Genomic DNA, 16,252 nt, shown 5'->3' on the forward strand with positions numbered 1-16,252 from the left:
TCTACTGCGGCGGATTCATTGCACATTTCGTGTTGTTTGTGAATAGCAGATCTGCTGCGGTAGATCCGCCGCGCCTGCGTGTACAGGCAACCGGCGCTTCTTTATTGCTGTGACAAATTAGCCGTCTGTTAATTATGGACATAGGTAGGACGAACTGAACATGTTATTTATCTTTGAAAGTTTCAATCACATTTTGGAGGCATGCTCTATGAATATAATATTTCACTTACGAAACTATTTTCGCTTATTTCATAATTATTAATAGTTTGTTCGAAAATAGGTTTGGTTATTACTAGTAAAAATAATGCAGTTGGCAGAAGTGAAAATCATTGGCGTTTCGTTTCTTTAATCAGTAAAACCAGTAGACGATCCCAAATAAACCGAAACTCTTTCTTTTCTTGTTTTTCCTTCTTTTAAAATTTTTTCTTTTATAACCTCTTTTTACAAAAACTTTATACAAATAAATTTTTAACTTTGATAAAAAGTTAATAAATTAAAGTTCATGTGTTTAACAAATAAGTAGTTCAAGTTAAAAATTAAACCATTTAAAATTAACTGGTTTAAATTAAAATTTATTAACTTTATTATTTAACTTAATTTTTCAATTACCCAACCCTGCAAATAAGTTACGAGCGTTTGTAACACGGTGCGATGCAAGAAGTCGTTGCGATAGTTTCGCGCAGCGAGAAAGACTCCGCTTAGCCAAGGCACGTGCACGCTGATTGATGCTTCTCCATTCGGGTCGTTGACCGCACAAGGTCCCTTCAGACAGGAGCACGTGCGCGCCCGTCTGGCCCGCCTCTCCACTCTTCGTCGGCCGAGAATAATATCATCGATATATTTTTAGTTTGTAAAATGAATTTTTGACTAATAAAAATGAATGAGGTAGTTTTTGAATTAACCGGATAACGAATGTTTACAACGCTGTATCGTATTGAATGTTAAAAAAGATAGAGCGATGACGTGTGATGTAAACACAAAGAATATCTGTCCCTTTTTTTTATTCTATAGTTATAAGTTTGTTTGGAGATTAAGTTTTCATTAATATTTTCCTCCCTATTATTGAATTAATAATATAAATTTAGTTATTATTTAATATTATTTCATAATTAAATTTAATAGATACTTGTGTGAAAATTTCATTTATGTTTCATATTTATGTAAATTTGCCACAAACCGTTTCTAGAATTTTTTATTTAAAAAATCTATGACAATAAAATACATGATGTAGTCTACATCATTCTAAATTGGCATTGTGTGTAATCACGTTTCGTATTCTGTATTTTTAATTTATCATTGCGGATAAATCGTTATACGTCACACTAATAAATATTGATTTAATATGTTTTCTGCATATTACTGTTATTACAATAAAACACAATTTTGAAGTATCTGATATGTGTGTGAAATACTTTTAAAGTATCCAAGTATATGTCCATCTATACGCACTCTAATTTGTGTATTTGTAACTGTATTTAGACACATTTTTCCACATGTATCTGTATCTGTACCTAGGCACATTAAAGTATTTTATCCATCACTGATCACGATATTAACTAGTAGGTGAAAGCCCTGCTGATGTGTCTGTCAATCCGTACGTGAATGACGCAGGTATTAGTTCTCTATTAGCGTGTGTTCGGGAACTTGGCGGAGGGTCGGCTCTCTGAATCGCATTCACGCGAGCAATAGCGGGACGCGCTAGATCGGCTTTCCGCACGAGGACTCGCCGCGATTTGCGTGTCTTTTAATAAATCCGTCCAGAAGTTCAGTCGCGGGGAAAGACATCAAAGTCCTTCTTGCGTTGATCCTTAACGGGCAACGAGGCATGCGACGAGGTCGTCGTTGAAATCACTACCGCGAGACACCCTCACGACCGGGATGGGAGAATCCCCGCGAGGGGTGCTCGCTACGCGTGAGCCGCAGGGGGCGGACTCTATTAAAAATGCAATATTCTCGTTAATCCACGCCGGTATGTAGCGCCGGCTAATTAGCGAGTGCGAAGGACGGAGAGGCACGCGCGTATGCTTACCAACGTTGTCATGCAAATACCCCATGGTGAGCGGCTGTGGGACGTCACACACGGCGCACACATCTGCGTGCACAGGTACATAGAAAGAGAGAACGCGCCATAGAGAGAGGGAGAAAGAGAGAGAGAGAGAGAGAGAGAGAGAGAGACAGAGAGGCACATATGTGCGTATGTACGTGATCGTGAACGCGTTTATATGACCGGGGATATATGGCGGGCGGAGGGGTGAACTATATCAATAAGCATCGAACGGCCACGAAGGACGGCAGGGAGCTGTTGATTAAGGGGTGAGTACAATGAGGAGATATCCTCGGAGAAGGGAATGCGTCTGCGATGGATCCGCATAAGGGGGCTTCTACGTTCATCTCTCCTTCACCTTCTCCTCCTCCTCCATCACCTCCCGCCCCGAACCTGCGCGCGCGAGCGCGCGTTTCGCATCTCTTCCTGTGTCTCTCCTCGATCTGATCTCCGACGGCACAAGCAAGAGAGACCGTTATACGCCGATTACTGCCGATCCTGAACGGCACAATGGTCTCGTCTCTGTCATCGAGCGATGACTGGGTCACCTTGTCCTGTCACAAGCGGAGGATTCCATAATAAAGTCGGATAGCTCAGAGCGCGACGTTTCCCGATGATGCGTACAGCGAAATAATTACAAGTTAGAAATGGATCAATTTTAAAAGGACATTAAACCGTTTTATTTTAAGATTATACTTAACACTTAATGTACACTTGGTTTTTCGGAACCTTACTACGACGTACCACGGGTCGTTCGTGTCTGTCGTTAAATTTCCATCACTTTTACATATATATAAAAATTAGTGAGCAATTCTTATATATACGTTAACATCTTTAGAAAACTTTTGTATGATTGGGTATTAAAGAAAAAATCATATATAAATGTTATAACTAATTATAGTCGACAAGATATTTTAAAGAAAAGAAACACGCAGGACACAAATGTCCTAAGATATGCGACAAGTGATATAACTAATTTGATGATTAGTGTTTCACCGAGACTAAAATTTTGACAGCCACATCGAGATAGAGACAGATAAAGGCATCTCGGTCTCGGATCTAATCTGACGTCTCGTCTCGATTTATTTACGATTTCTCGATACACTTCTCATGTATCAATATGTAAGTACAAGAGAAAATGTTATCAATAATCTATTGTGCATAAATAAATAAATCCCGTCTCGAAAAAGTGAAACGCTATTGATAATGCTAATCGAATGACAAACTATTTATCAAAGGTGCCAAGTTTTATTTTTTCCTGCTTCTTATAACGTAGGTGAATGCAATGCACATTTTTACTCTCTCTCTCTCTCTCTCTCTCTCTCTCTCTCTCTTGCATTTTCACCATTTTTTTTCTCGAGCATTTTAACGTGGCGGCGTATATTCGGCAGTCAGCCCACATCGAGCAAGCCGAGCATCCCTGAAATTAATATAGAGTAATGAAAATTGGTTATCGGTCCGAAGCGACTGCGCGTCCTGCAAACCGAGCGGTGTTACCAGCACTGGAGCGCGTAATATCGCATTGAAGATAGTCGGACGACGGGCACGGCACTCGGGTGCAAGGGAAGCGGATCACGTTGACACAAAGCGCCCGTAATCCGTTTATCTTCTCTCCGGGCACTCCGCGCCCACGTGTTACGCGTCGCGTTATTCGAGAGTGAGAGAGAGAAAGAGAGACATACACACACATACACACACACACACACAGAGAGAGGAGAGAGACGAGAGAGAGAGAGAGAGAGGCAGCCAACCTTCCTTCCTGCTATTCTCTTGCTCTCGATAACACTCATTATTTCATAACAGAGCGACCGGTTTCTTCACCGTCGAAGAATCGCTGATCACGAGATCGAAGTAAAGATTTGGTACCGAAAATGGCGACGTGCAGCCGCGATGAGATTCCGCTCGCATAATATAATTCCAGAAGAACGGAAGAAAATGCAACTCTTTCATCGATACTTTCCAGGATTAAACTCTAAACGTTTGCAACGTGTTGCAATGAGAATATCATGGATCGCTTTTGACATCTATTTGATATCAATTGGCGAGCGTTGATTGCGCATTTACATAATCGCGCAACGCCGAAGGCAACAAAAAGAAAGGAACGGCTGCACGAGGTCTGTTTCGATGACACGCGGAAAAATATTACGCTGCTGAATCGTAGGGTAGAAGAGACGGGTCGCGCTCATAAATCTGACGGTAGAGCGTGCTCGCCGACGCGCATCATTGGCTGACAGATTTCTTCGCGGCGTCACACAGTTCCTCGATGTGCTCGCTCTCGGAGCTGTTTCCTTTAGAAAGATCCACGAGCCGGACGAGCCATCGCGACAGTATCCTCTTTGAGTAATGACGCCCGGGCCCCAGCGCAGGAATGTCGGGCGAGGGAGAGAAGAGGAGGGCCCCTTTCATCGGCCGTTTCATTGGCTTCGAAGCAACACGGCCCTTCTCGCCTTCTTCTTCTTCCGCCTCGCCTCCACCTCGCGGCCGTTTAAACGTGAAAACGGTTTAACGAATGACGACGACGACGACGACGAGTCGTCACCGTCACCACCACCGCTGTCGCGCGCCGTCGCCGCCATCGTCGTCATCGTCGTCCTCTGCGTTTTGTCTCCATATCGTGAAACACATTTGTCTCGCACTCTGATGCCGGGGCGGTTATGAATCCCGCGTTGAGGATTCTCCCCCTTCCCTCGCGCGCATATAATATATATTACAAATCGCTCTCGCGTTCCTTCTGCCATCCTTCCCGATTCTTCCCCTATTTCTCTCGCCACACAAACTTGCACTTCCCTTTTCACTCCTTTCATCCGAATCCAATTCCGACGGGATTCGGACCTGAAAGACGCTGAAAGACGCAACAAAGGGCTCTCTAATATATTACGCTTATTAGCGCCGAGTATCGCATCGGATGTCTTGTCGAAATTTTGTTAAAAGGCCCGCTACGGAAGCGCTACGAAGCGCGCGGTGGAAGCGCCGGGCCGTTCTATTATGGGTTAAACTGGGTTCGAGAGCCGAGAAGAGAACCCTAAAACCGCGTCGAGAACCCGGACAGTCTGCATTCATCCGTATGGAGAAACAACCGTTTCATTTTGCGCGTTCCATTTAGTATTCCTCGCGAATGGCGCGTTCCCAGAGAGCGTTCCACGCGCTGCACTTTTAATTGATCGATCGAATCGTTGTTTTGTCCACCGCGATTCGATTCGATCTCGTGCCATACTAGTGGCACGTAGCCACGTCTGTCACGAGAGCAAAAGATTTCACGATTTCGATCATTTCAGCGAACCAAATAAAAACTTTGATATTCAGCCTTATCAGTAGAGTTGGGATCTCAAATTCAGTTATTATTAAAAATCAGAGTCAAGTCAAATAACCAAGCTTCATTTTCTAGAATTCAAGTAACACTCAAAGAAAGAAATAGTATTTCATACATTATACTTGCGAGGAAATCGATCCCGATTAGTTAGTTTTGAGTTTTATAAACGAGCATCTGCGAGATTCTGAAATATAATTATAAATACTTTTTATCGTAAAAAATCGAGTCATTTGCAAGTAGTACTCGAACTCTGAGAATGTAGTTACTTTAACATGTATTACAAAGGAATATAAAATGGTTTGTTAAAGCACCGATACAAGAACTGAGTACATTTAATCTACTTGGAAACGAAGTTGGATATTTTGTAATCGATTACACGATTACAAATGTAATAATTTATAATAAGATTGACAGATTATATTTGTAATTGGTAATCGTCCATAAAATGATTACTAATACAAATAATCTGCAATCATAAGAGATTCCTGATTACAATAATTGTACTTGTAATCTGACACGATTACATAATTCTTAAAACTATCAGAAGTGCAAAAAAAGGAAAAAATAAATGATGTAACATAATGTACATATTGTATTTTTGATAATAAATTACTTTGATAATCATGATTATTGGTGATGTTACTTTGTAATTACTATCCAAATTACTTAATAATCAGTACGATTACCAGTAATCATGATTACCAAAGTAATCGATTATTCTGTAATTAAGATTACAGGAATTATTTAAGTAATTTTATTGATTACAAAAGTAATCAATTACGCCCAATTCTGGAGGTGGGTCCTAGTTTTTCAAGGTTCATAAAAGATTCGAATTTCGAATCTATTTCGTTCAGTTTTGAGTCTACTTGGAAGCACTGCTTTGATTTTTTTAAAACAATCATGGAGAGTTCAAAACTACGTTACCAGATTCAAATCTACTTGTAGAATACTTAATTCCATTGCTACTCATCAGCACATTAAACGTTGAAAGTTCGGAAGCCATCAAGAATCTAATCTTGCTTCAAGAATAAAAAATCTCCCCAAATCGATTAATTGATTCATCAATAGTGCTTGAGAAGGTTGCTTAGTCGCGAAACGCGACAAAGAAAATTATGCTTTTTACTTTTCGGTTGTAAAACGTTCAATGATCTGCAGTTTTCTCGTCATTAGGATAAAGTGCGGGGCATTTCGTCTCGCTTATCCTTTCCCTCGGCATTTTATTTCGCGTCTCGTAATTTTTGCGTGCACGCGCAAACACATAAAGCATATCCGGCTCATTAACAACACAAAGTCGATGGATTAAGCAAACGCTCGGCTGCTATCGCTTTTCTTCGCCGCGCTTTCCACCGCTACCCTCTCTTCTCATTCATTTCGGTCTTTCTCTTTTTCCTCTTTCCCCCTCCTATCTCTCTCTCCCTCTCTCTTTCTCTCTCTATCTTTCTCGTTATGCATTCCGGCTTCTTCGTCTTTGTCGATTCGCTTAGTACGCCTCTGCGAAAACGCCGGATAATCCTCACCGCATGGTCGCCACATTGTGCAACCCGCCACGCGACGCTGCATTATTTATACCTGGTCGCATAATAACGCCGCGGATGATTTTAATGCGCACCTCTGTCTCCACCTCTCCTTCTCAGGTCTTAACAATTTCCGTCACACGAGATGCATCGTAGACGTTTTATACGTGAGAAAGAAATCCGCGGGTAAAAACATGGTCAAGAAATATCCAAGCTTATGTATATATTTAACATAATTATAAAATTGACAATTTAATAAAGAAATGCGTAACTGTGTTACGAATGACCAAACTATCGCAAAGATATCGGTTAATCTTCGAAGAACAGTATAAGAGAACTCGTAAGCGACAGTAAAATTGTAAAAAGAATAATCTAACAGAATCCTAACAGAAAACCTATAACGGAAAGAACGAAAATTTTTTACTAAATATCTAAAAATTTACACAGGTTTAAAGATAATTTTGTTAGATCATCAAAATAATTACGTCTGACGCTCAAGTTGGTTGCTATTTGCTATATGGTCAAAATTTTTTGTTCTTATTTGAACGTCATATATAATTAATCATTTTGATGGTTCAACAAAATTCAGATCTGTATAGTCATTAAGAGAAAGATAAAGGACGTGGTGTGGAATTTTGTTTTCTTAATAAAATAATTTTATTACTTACTATCTAGAAACATGTAAGAATAAACCCTAAAATTTTCAAGTCTGTCTTTTATTTTCTCTAAGAAAATGTAATTACTGTATATTTCATCAGTTAAATTTTATTAAAATTAATAAGTGGAGGAAAATATCATAAATAAAATTAGCTTCTAAATATTTCGACTTTTCTCTCAGTACAGCTAAATTCTTAGATACTTCAACAAAACCGTTCTTTCCCTATAAGTATCCTAAAAGAGAAAAGTTCTAATCGACTCGGTGGCATTTTTGAAAAATGTTCATTTCTCTTTTTGTCTGCTGTCATTTTGTGTGGTTGGCGTCAGGGATGGCTTCCTTGCCATTAAGTGTAGAGGCAAAGGCCGAGTCGATATATGAGGACGAATGTTTCCTTCGGCGCTGCTACTTGCCTTTTAATTATGGGCACGGGGGGTAGGCGAGGTGTAATTCGCGGTGTGGTCTGTCTTGCGGACGAGTGGGTGGAGTAACTTAATAGGAGCGATGACGTGCCAAGACCTATTTGTATTTCTCCCGGCAGCGGCAAAGATGGCAATTGCGACGTTGGAAACTCCGCAGAATCAATCTCTCCGCGGGAGCACAACTCTTTTTCAAAATTTTTATAAAGTTAAGGAATGCGCGGTGCCCGCCACGTTTACCACCTAAAGGTGACTTTCTTTTGCCCATGTCCCTTGGTGTATTTCATTTTTATTAATAATTATTTTAATAATTGTCACGAGAATAAATTTTAGAATTCTTACCGGTTTAATTTTTAAAGAATAGTCGAGATTAGAAGAGGTTTAAGACTACAGTGCACGTTTTAACTTTATAGGATGGCGCTACTGTCGTTTAGATAGTTTGAAAATGATTCTTTTGATTTTATACGCACAATCACAAATATATCTAAAATCTAAAATCTTATCCCAATCACTGTTTAAAAAATTTTTTAATTTATTTAAACTAATTTCCAATCAATTTTGTATAATAGACATGGAGTGCGAACTCGCCACATTAAAGTTTTCAAATGAATGGATATTCTGCAATCGGTAAACTCCAGGAAATCGCGAAGGGATATTTATCGAACGTAGGCCATGAACCGTGGCTGATCCTCCTACGCACAGGATCCACGCATGCGTCGGGCCTGCCTTAAAACAATACGCCGGCCAATCTAGATGGTAAGCTCCTGTTCATTGGCTCGCTCCCTCGAGCTAATCTTTCTTTCCACGCATCTGCTATTCTTTCTTTCTCCGTTGTAAAACTCGCTTATCTTTTCTTAAATATCGTATTATTTCGATATTGATTTAAATCTTTTTATACATGACAAAATGAAATCTTTTCATATGTGACAAAAAATCGTAAATCAAATGTAAACAAAAAGTTATACAACTGAAAATAAAAATTAAATATCAATCCTTTTCTATTTTATTCAAAGTAATAGATAATTTTTTTTAAAAAATTAGTAAGAGACAGAATTTGTAAAATACGATATAAATTACTTTAGCTGCCTCGCATCTCGTTGCATTTTGTTAGTTCTCGACATTGAGAAAGGCGAGACAGCGCGAAATGCGACGACACTTCGTCCTGTTCGAGGAAATGAAAAACGGATCGATGCCTTTCGAGCGTTGAGTGATGAATTTTAATTTCTTCCCCTTCGTTCAGAATGTCTAGGTACAAACAACGGCTATTGTTACGCTTATAATTGAGGGTCATTGATCGACGGCTGTGATGTTAGATCTAAAAAATTAGCAAGTGTTGCCATTCTCGCGCATATTGTTTCATTGTTGCGTAAGAGAAACGCACAGGCAGTTTTTGTTTCAAGGTGTTTTCATACATGATTACAAACTGAAAATAATGATTCAATAAAAAGTTAAAAACAATCGGTGCTATTATATGCCTACACGTAAAGAATGGTATAGCTAAAGTAAAAATTCAGCTATAGATCTGAAAATAATATCGTTAGATTATCAAAACAGTTATGTATAGAACGCTCACGCTGATTGCTAGAATATCAAAACTTTTTGCACCATTCCATCATACTTGAGTATCTATAATTATTGTATTTTCATATGTGCGTGTGGCCCAACATTAATTATTTTTGAATCTAAATTTTTAAAGAATTTTTAAATACTTTAACAAAAAAAACTGTTCTTTTCATGTACCGGGTGTACTATTTTAATTTTTACATCGAAATATATTGAAAAATATGCAAAATAAAAAATGTTTCAGGCAAAAATTGTATGGTTTAAAGGGGAATAAATAATTGTACAAAATAAATTTTCAGAAATTATTAATTTTTTAAGGTCAAACAAAAATTATTATTTTTTAATGTAATATAATTCTTACGATTATTTTGTATATAAAAGTATTAAGATAGAGTTATCGAAAATATATGCCAGAATAAAATATAAAATATCTTGAATAAATTTTAGAATAAATTTTCAACAACTATACCTCAATGATTTTATGCACAGAATAATCAATTGATGAGACAGCTACTTAAAAAAAAAAAAAAATGCAAATAAAATATAATTTGAAATGTACAACTACATATTTCTTTAAGAAGTAATAATGTGTTTTCTTTATATCACTTGATACATCTAATTGTTCTGTGCATAAAAACATTGAGGTATAATTGATGAAAAGTCAATAGTTTATGAGATATTCTACGTAAAAATATACCAGAATGAAACATAAATCATCTCGTAAATTATTGATTTTTCAATAACTCTACCATAATACTTTTATATGCAGAATAATCAAAGAAATCGTTTTATGTAAAAAAATTATATAATTTTATTTTAAAAAATGGCGATGATCTTTATGTAACTTTGAAAAATTAATTGTATCATTATTTATTCCTCTTCAGATCATACAATTTTCGTCTTTCTGTGTCTCTTGCATGTTTTATGAAATATTTCGATGTAAAAGTTAAAATAAGATACTCTGTATGTTTCTTTTTTTCCATTTTACGTGTGTATATATGCATATTAACATATTCGCAGATGCCGAATCGATTTTATTCCCATCCATCACTATCTATTCACCATCATTATATAGGCATCACTTGGATTTCTCTTTCGGCAAGATGTTAAGCAATTGGAATAACTTGTATCTCACATTTAACGACGTAATTCCGAGCTCGACTAAGCTATGCCAAATATGAAGAAAGAGAGAGAGAGGGGGGGGGGAGGAGAAAGAATAAAGCGTAGGCGGTTCTTTCCCTTCTGCAAAACGAAATGTTTTACCGAAGGTAATGGTCGTGCCGGAAGCGGGATGACGCGTGACCCCAGACGGACGCATTAGACGCACTTCCGGCGGTGTGACGCTCGGCGCCCTCGTTCGTCCGTTAAATCCGGTTCTATCTCGCTCGCACCCCCGTACCCATCGAGAATCCTAATGCACCGTGTTCTCACGAGTAAATGCCAAAGAGTTATTCAGCGGCGCGGATATCATACCCAGGATCAAATCATCCGCGCAATTCGAAACGCTCTCGCTGCAGCATTAATTCCGCTCCATGAGGCAATCCCGCGATACAAAAAAATGGACGACGCACAAAGAATCGTTTTATCTCGCGGACCACGCCTCGGTATTACGTATTTAGCATTTAGTACGAGATCCGATATATTCCGAGAATTTTCACGAATGTACATTTCAGAGACAGAAACGGTTTGTCTCCGCTAAAATTCTTACTCGAGACGCTTTGTTCGACAAGTAGCTGCAGACACCGGTATCGGAAGACGAGCGCGGATATACAGCAGCGATCGATTCTCTCTCTCTCTCTCTTCCTCGATTTCCTCTCTCTCCTACCCGCCTTGCACCGCCTCATTTCTCCTACGGCAGAGGAAATGAAATCCCGTCCGGGACGCGATTCGCGCGACGTTTGTCCCGTTATTAGATCAGCGTTACTTCGTGCTTCATCTCGAGAGTGCTCTGCGGCCGTCGAATACGTCTTCCGCGTTTGAAAGCGCTGATACTTTTCTCTCCTACCTCTCTCCCGTTGATACTTCCTACGAAAATCGCGTTCGTGCTTCGAGCAATCAGCGAAAAAGTAACGCCAGCAGGTACGACTTTGCGATTTACGAAATATTGCTGTGCATTTCAGCGGTTCAAATTTTATGTTGTACACGTAACGAAGTAAATTTGGATAAATTCACACAATTGCATGTTCACGCAATGTGTCAAGAATTTTTATATATAGTTAATACGATACGAAGTTAACATTCTCTATAATACACACGATTCGACAATTCTGTCTTGCGGTTTTCTTTCTTTTCAAAACGTGGAAGCTCTAATAATTAGTTAAAACATTTATATATAATTTTTTAAATAAACAACTATACAAGATTTAACTTTATAACTTTTTACAAATGTTAAGGATGTATGTGTCACATTTCAAAACATTATTAAAAATATAACAATTTTGTAGAATATTCTGTTACGTTTAAGTATGTATTTAAAATTTGAGCACAATTTACTTATTGGTTTAACAATTATTGAATTTTGTGGTTTACACTTGAAATCATTTTTGAGTACTTAGTTGCAAATTGATGGCAAAGTAGGACTACCAATTAAATCGAAATTTTTACATATATTAATAAAACTATAATAAATATTTGTGCAAAAATTTATTTAGATTCACTTATTCATTTAAAAATTAATAAAATATAATTTTTACCGCAAAGACCATTAAAAATCAAATTTTTCATTGTTTTCTTCTTTGCAATTAATTTCAGGACCAAAATATCTAGTATTCACGACTAAATTTTTTTCTTGTTGATTACGAAAAAAAAAAAGAATAAATCTAGAGAAGCCTTCAGTTTTTAAATTTCAATAATTTTTAGCTCGTATTGTATAGCCAAAACGTCTTTAAAGTATATGTAAGAATCACTGAAGGATCTCTTTACATCTGTAAAAATAATAAAAATTAACTCTCAGAAGTATCGCAGTCCAACGTGAAAAGAAAGTGCCAAAAAAACATGTACGTACATTGTTAAACATAATTTCAAAGTGGAGATGAGATTGCATTATATCATTTTGAAGTTCTCACGTTCAAATTGGAATTAACAGTCTGTCTAATAACATCACGGTTGTATGTACCCGTACCGTCGATCAATAAAACGCAGTGATGCAGTCGATTAGTTTTATATATTTTTTTTTTACTGGCAGAATGTGCCGAGCGATAATTATTTGAAAAAGAATTTTTCCGATTCAGTACTTTGGATAAACTCGCAGTTATATGTCCATTATCGCGCGTTCCGATCACTGGGGCGCATTCATCGTTTATCTGTTAAGCGCGTATACATATACGATAGACTTTGTTGCATCTCTTCTTCTATGGGAGAGGAAATGAAATTCTATTCGCGTCATGCCTCGGACGACTTTGTCTCGCTATTACATCAATGTTACATCGGCTCGCGAGAACACGTCTCGTGGTCATGCAACACGTCTTCTACATTATTACGGCCGTCTGCAATAATCGGAATAAAGATCGACGCAGTATCGTGCGTACGAAATTGTCAAAAAAAATAAATGTAACTTTTGCATGCATTTTGTGAAATTAACCATTCATTAAAATTACAAATTAGAAAGAAAATTTCACTTTTGTACAAATTTCGGCGGGAATTATGGTATAAATCTCATCGAGCAGATTCTTATCTCCCTTAGCATCATCTAGTTGGCTAGTTTTCAATTCGAAAAACTCTATTTCGGCTAATGGTACAATCTGTCCGATTAACAACCTACGGCGGTGCTCGATTCAATCGTTTCGCCGGAACGATCAAAGCCCGAAAAATCACTCTCGTCGCTCTCTCGCCGATAGGAATCCGCGAGAGAGCGATGGCTCACGCTGCTCGCTCGCGCGGCCGTGCATTTACCACCTGCACCGACTCGAATTAAAAAGTTCGTTCTCCCGCGAAACCGTAAATAATGCCTTCTGACAGGCGGAGCCGAATGTCGATGAATAACGAGGCGCGGAACCTTCGACTTTCGATTCTTCTCTTTTTCCAACCAACGGCGCGGCTCGCGAGTGCACGTCAGTCCGGACCACACACACGCATTGGCTCCGATATACGCTCCGCTATATGCGCGTTACTCTCGGACGCACGTGCGCGTGTACACGTGTGCGTGCGTGTGCGAGCTCGTGTGGGTGGCTCGTACGTTTCGAAAACAAAGCTCGCTCCTGGCGAGAGAGAGCTCCTCCGCTCTCGGCGCGGCGCGGCGGCGACGAGACCGATGCGGCATCGATACCGGAAACGGAGCGATACACGACGAAAAAAAGGCAGAGAAACTTGCTGCTGGGTATGGGTGTGTCGGTGTATGTTAACGCGCGCGCGCGTATGTGCATGTGTGCGTGCATGCGCCGCGATGGCGAGAACTACGTACGTACCTACGTCCGACGTCCACGCGCTATGAATATTTGAGGAGTGAGAGAGAGAGAGAGAGAGAGAGAGAGAGAGAAATAGATACGCCTCCTCCCGTGCACGCATCCTCCGACGAGTTTTCCGCCGCGATGGACGTCATCTGATCTCCTTTTTTTTTCTTCCTTTTTTCTTTCGCGCTGAATTGAATTTGTACGCGCGTTTCTCCGCTTGCTCATGACGGCTAATCGGGAATATGCATTTCCAAAGAGGGGAAGTAAAAAACGTGGCGCGAAGGGGTGAAAAATGTGCTAAAATGAAACTTGTCGTTTTTAAAGTGTCGGATCGATGATAACGGTAATGTAACGACGACACAACGGGAAAAAAATGAAGATGCATGCTGCATTTCGCTTCTTTCGCGAAAAACAACCTCTGTGCTTTTGGTATTGACGATTTTGATGATGTTTAAATGATGAAAATAATAAAAAAAAGAAACGGAAAGAGATTTCCGATATTCGGCGAGAAAATATGAAAGAAAGAAGTCAAGGAGGTAGACAAATACTCAAGAAAGAGCGTTTTGTTAACTTTTGGTTGTCACATTAGGTCTAAACTCTAAACGATCCGGACTTCGATTTTTAGAAAGATATCTTTGAAGTATAGCTGAAAATGGTATTAATGGCATCATATTAGTAATTTGAAGACTCCTCTATCTCGGCGTTATGAATCGACTATCGTTCAATAGTGAGCAAATTCTCTCTGATTCTCAGGACGACTTCAAGGTTTTCGTGCGAAAGAAAATGGCAAATGGAAGTAAGAATTTTCTCTTAGAATTTATCCTCAAAATCACAGTAATCATAGAACAATGCATTCGAACAAGTTTACTATACTGTTGTAAAAAATAAAATTTGATAAGATTTAATTAAAGTTTAATTAAAATTTATAACAGCGCTACTGATAGATGGACGATCAAGGGCAAGGACTGTCCGGTGATCACCAGTGATCACCATTTCAGTCGCAATGCGAGATTTTTACAGGCGTCGTTACTTTTCCTGTTCTTAAATTCACAGATTATCATTTGTAGGAAGTGATGACAATGAGCAATGCTTTAAGTCGTTAATGAAGAAAAAGAGACAGAGAGAAAGAGAGGGGGGGGGAGGGCGGAGGAAGATGGGTTTCGAACGAAAGTGGAACGTAGGGAAGCTCCGTTTCTCTTTCTCTCTCACTGTGAATTTTCGAGAAAGAGAAATGAATGGGCAAAATGTGCTCGCATGAACATTTTCTCGCAGAAACGCGGAGAGACGAGGCGAGCAACGTTAGAGATGAAGTAACGAAGGCAGTAGGGGCAATGAGAAGAGCAGAAGCTATCGCGAACAGGCAAGGAGAGTCTCTGTCCATCCGTTTCTTCTTCCTTTGCTCCACGTTCTATCATTCTTCGCTACTCTCGACGGGGATTAATAACGGGGCCTGCCATTGTTGCCATGGCAACGCTTGAAGCGTTAAAAACTCCTCGACCCTAACTCCGATCGTCCGTTTAAAGTTTCGGCAAAAGGGTTTGCGTCCGTCGTCCGCCCGGGCCGAAGAGATTGGGCAAATATTTGCGTGTTGTGGCACGATGTATATCTCTCCTCGTGAAGTGTGTACAAGACGCTACAACGAAGACTCGTAACCATAACAATTCGCGAGATTAACAGTCGCGATATTAATTCGAGAGTGGTAATTTAGGATACTTATTAAACGCACGTCTGAAATAAAGATGAAAGTAGAAGGTACTTTGTTGTGATGCCACGTTCTTATAAACGTTCAACTTCTTCCTTTTATCTTTTCTTCATAACAGTCTTCACAGAAGATACTCATTGATTTGATTTTTAGATTTAAAAAAGATATACGAAGGATTTAATTAAAAGTGTTATTGAACAAAATCGCGGGGCTTCGGCAATAAGATGACGATAATACAAAGCGATTCATTAACTGCACTCACTAGGATTACGTTGAATATAACTGTGTTATTGTAAGATAAAGATAAACATTTTCCTATTGGATATGAAAGTTAACGTACACGAAAGAGATTGTTAGGCAAAGATAAATACATATAACAAAGAGAAATTTCTTAATTTTTAATTAAATCCAGCTTAGATTCTCTTTACATGGAGAGAATTTTGTTTTAGGATTTATTCTCAAAATCATAGTAATCATAAAACAACGTAGATTTCGAAGATACTTTTAGTAGAATTTTGTAAAATTTTATAAGATTTGGCTAAAGATTAATTACAATTTATAACGATTGCTATTCGACAGATGAACGGTCGGAAACAGGTTTTGCCAAAGTATCTAAAAATTTAGCTAATTAAAGATCTGAAAATAATTTTAATAGTT

The 16,252-nt window shown here is 38.7% G+C and overlaps 1 protein-coding gene across 2 annotated transcripts in view; it reads right to left on the reverse strand.

The window, feature by feature from the left end:
- The window catches only part of LOC105197035 (transcription factor Sox-3), a 413,519-nt gene that overhangs the window by 199,090 nt on the left and 198,177 nt on the right, over window positions 1-16,252 (reverse strand). The window lies entirely within an intron of this gene.

Source organism: Solenopsis invicta, chromosome 9, assembly GCF_016802725.1.
Source record: "Solenopsis invicta isolate M01_SB chromosome 9, UNIL_Sinv_3.0, whole genome shotgun sequence".
NCBI classification, from domain to species: Eukaryota; Metazoa; Arthropoda; class Insecta; order Hymenoptera; family Formicidae; genus Solenopsis; species Solenopsis invicta.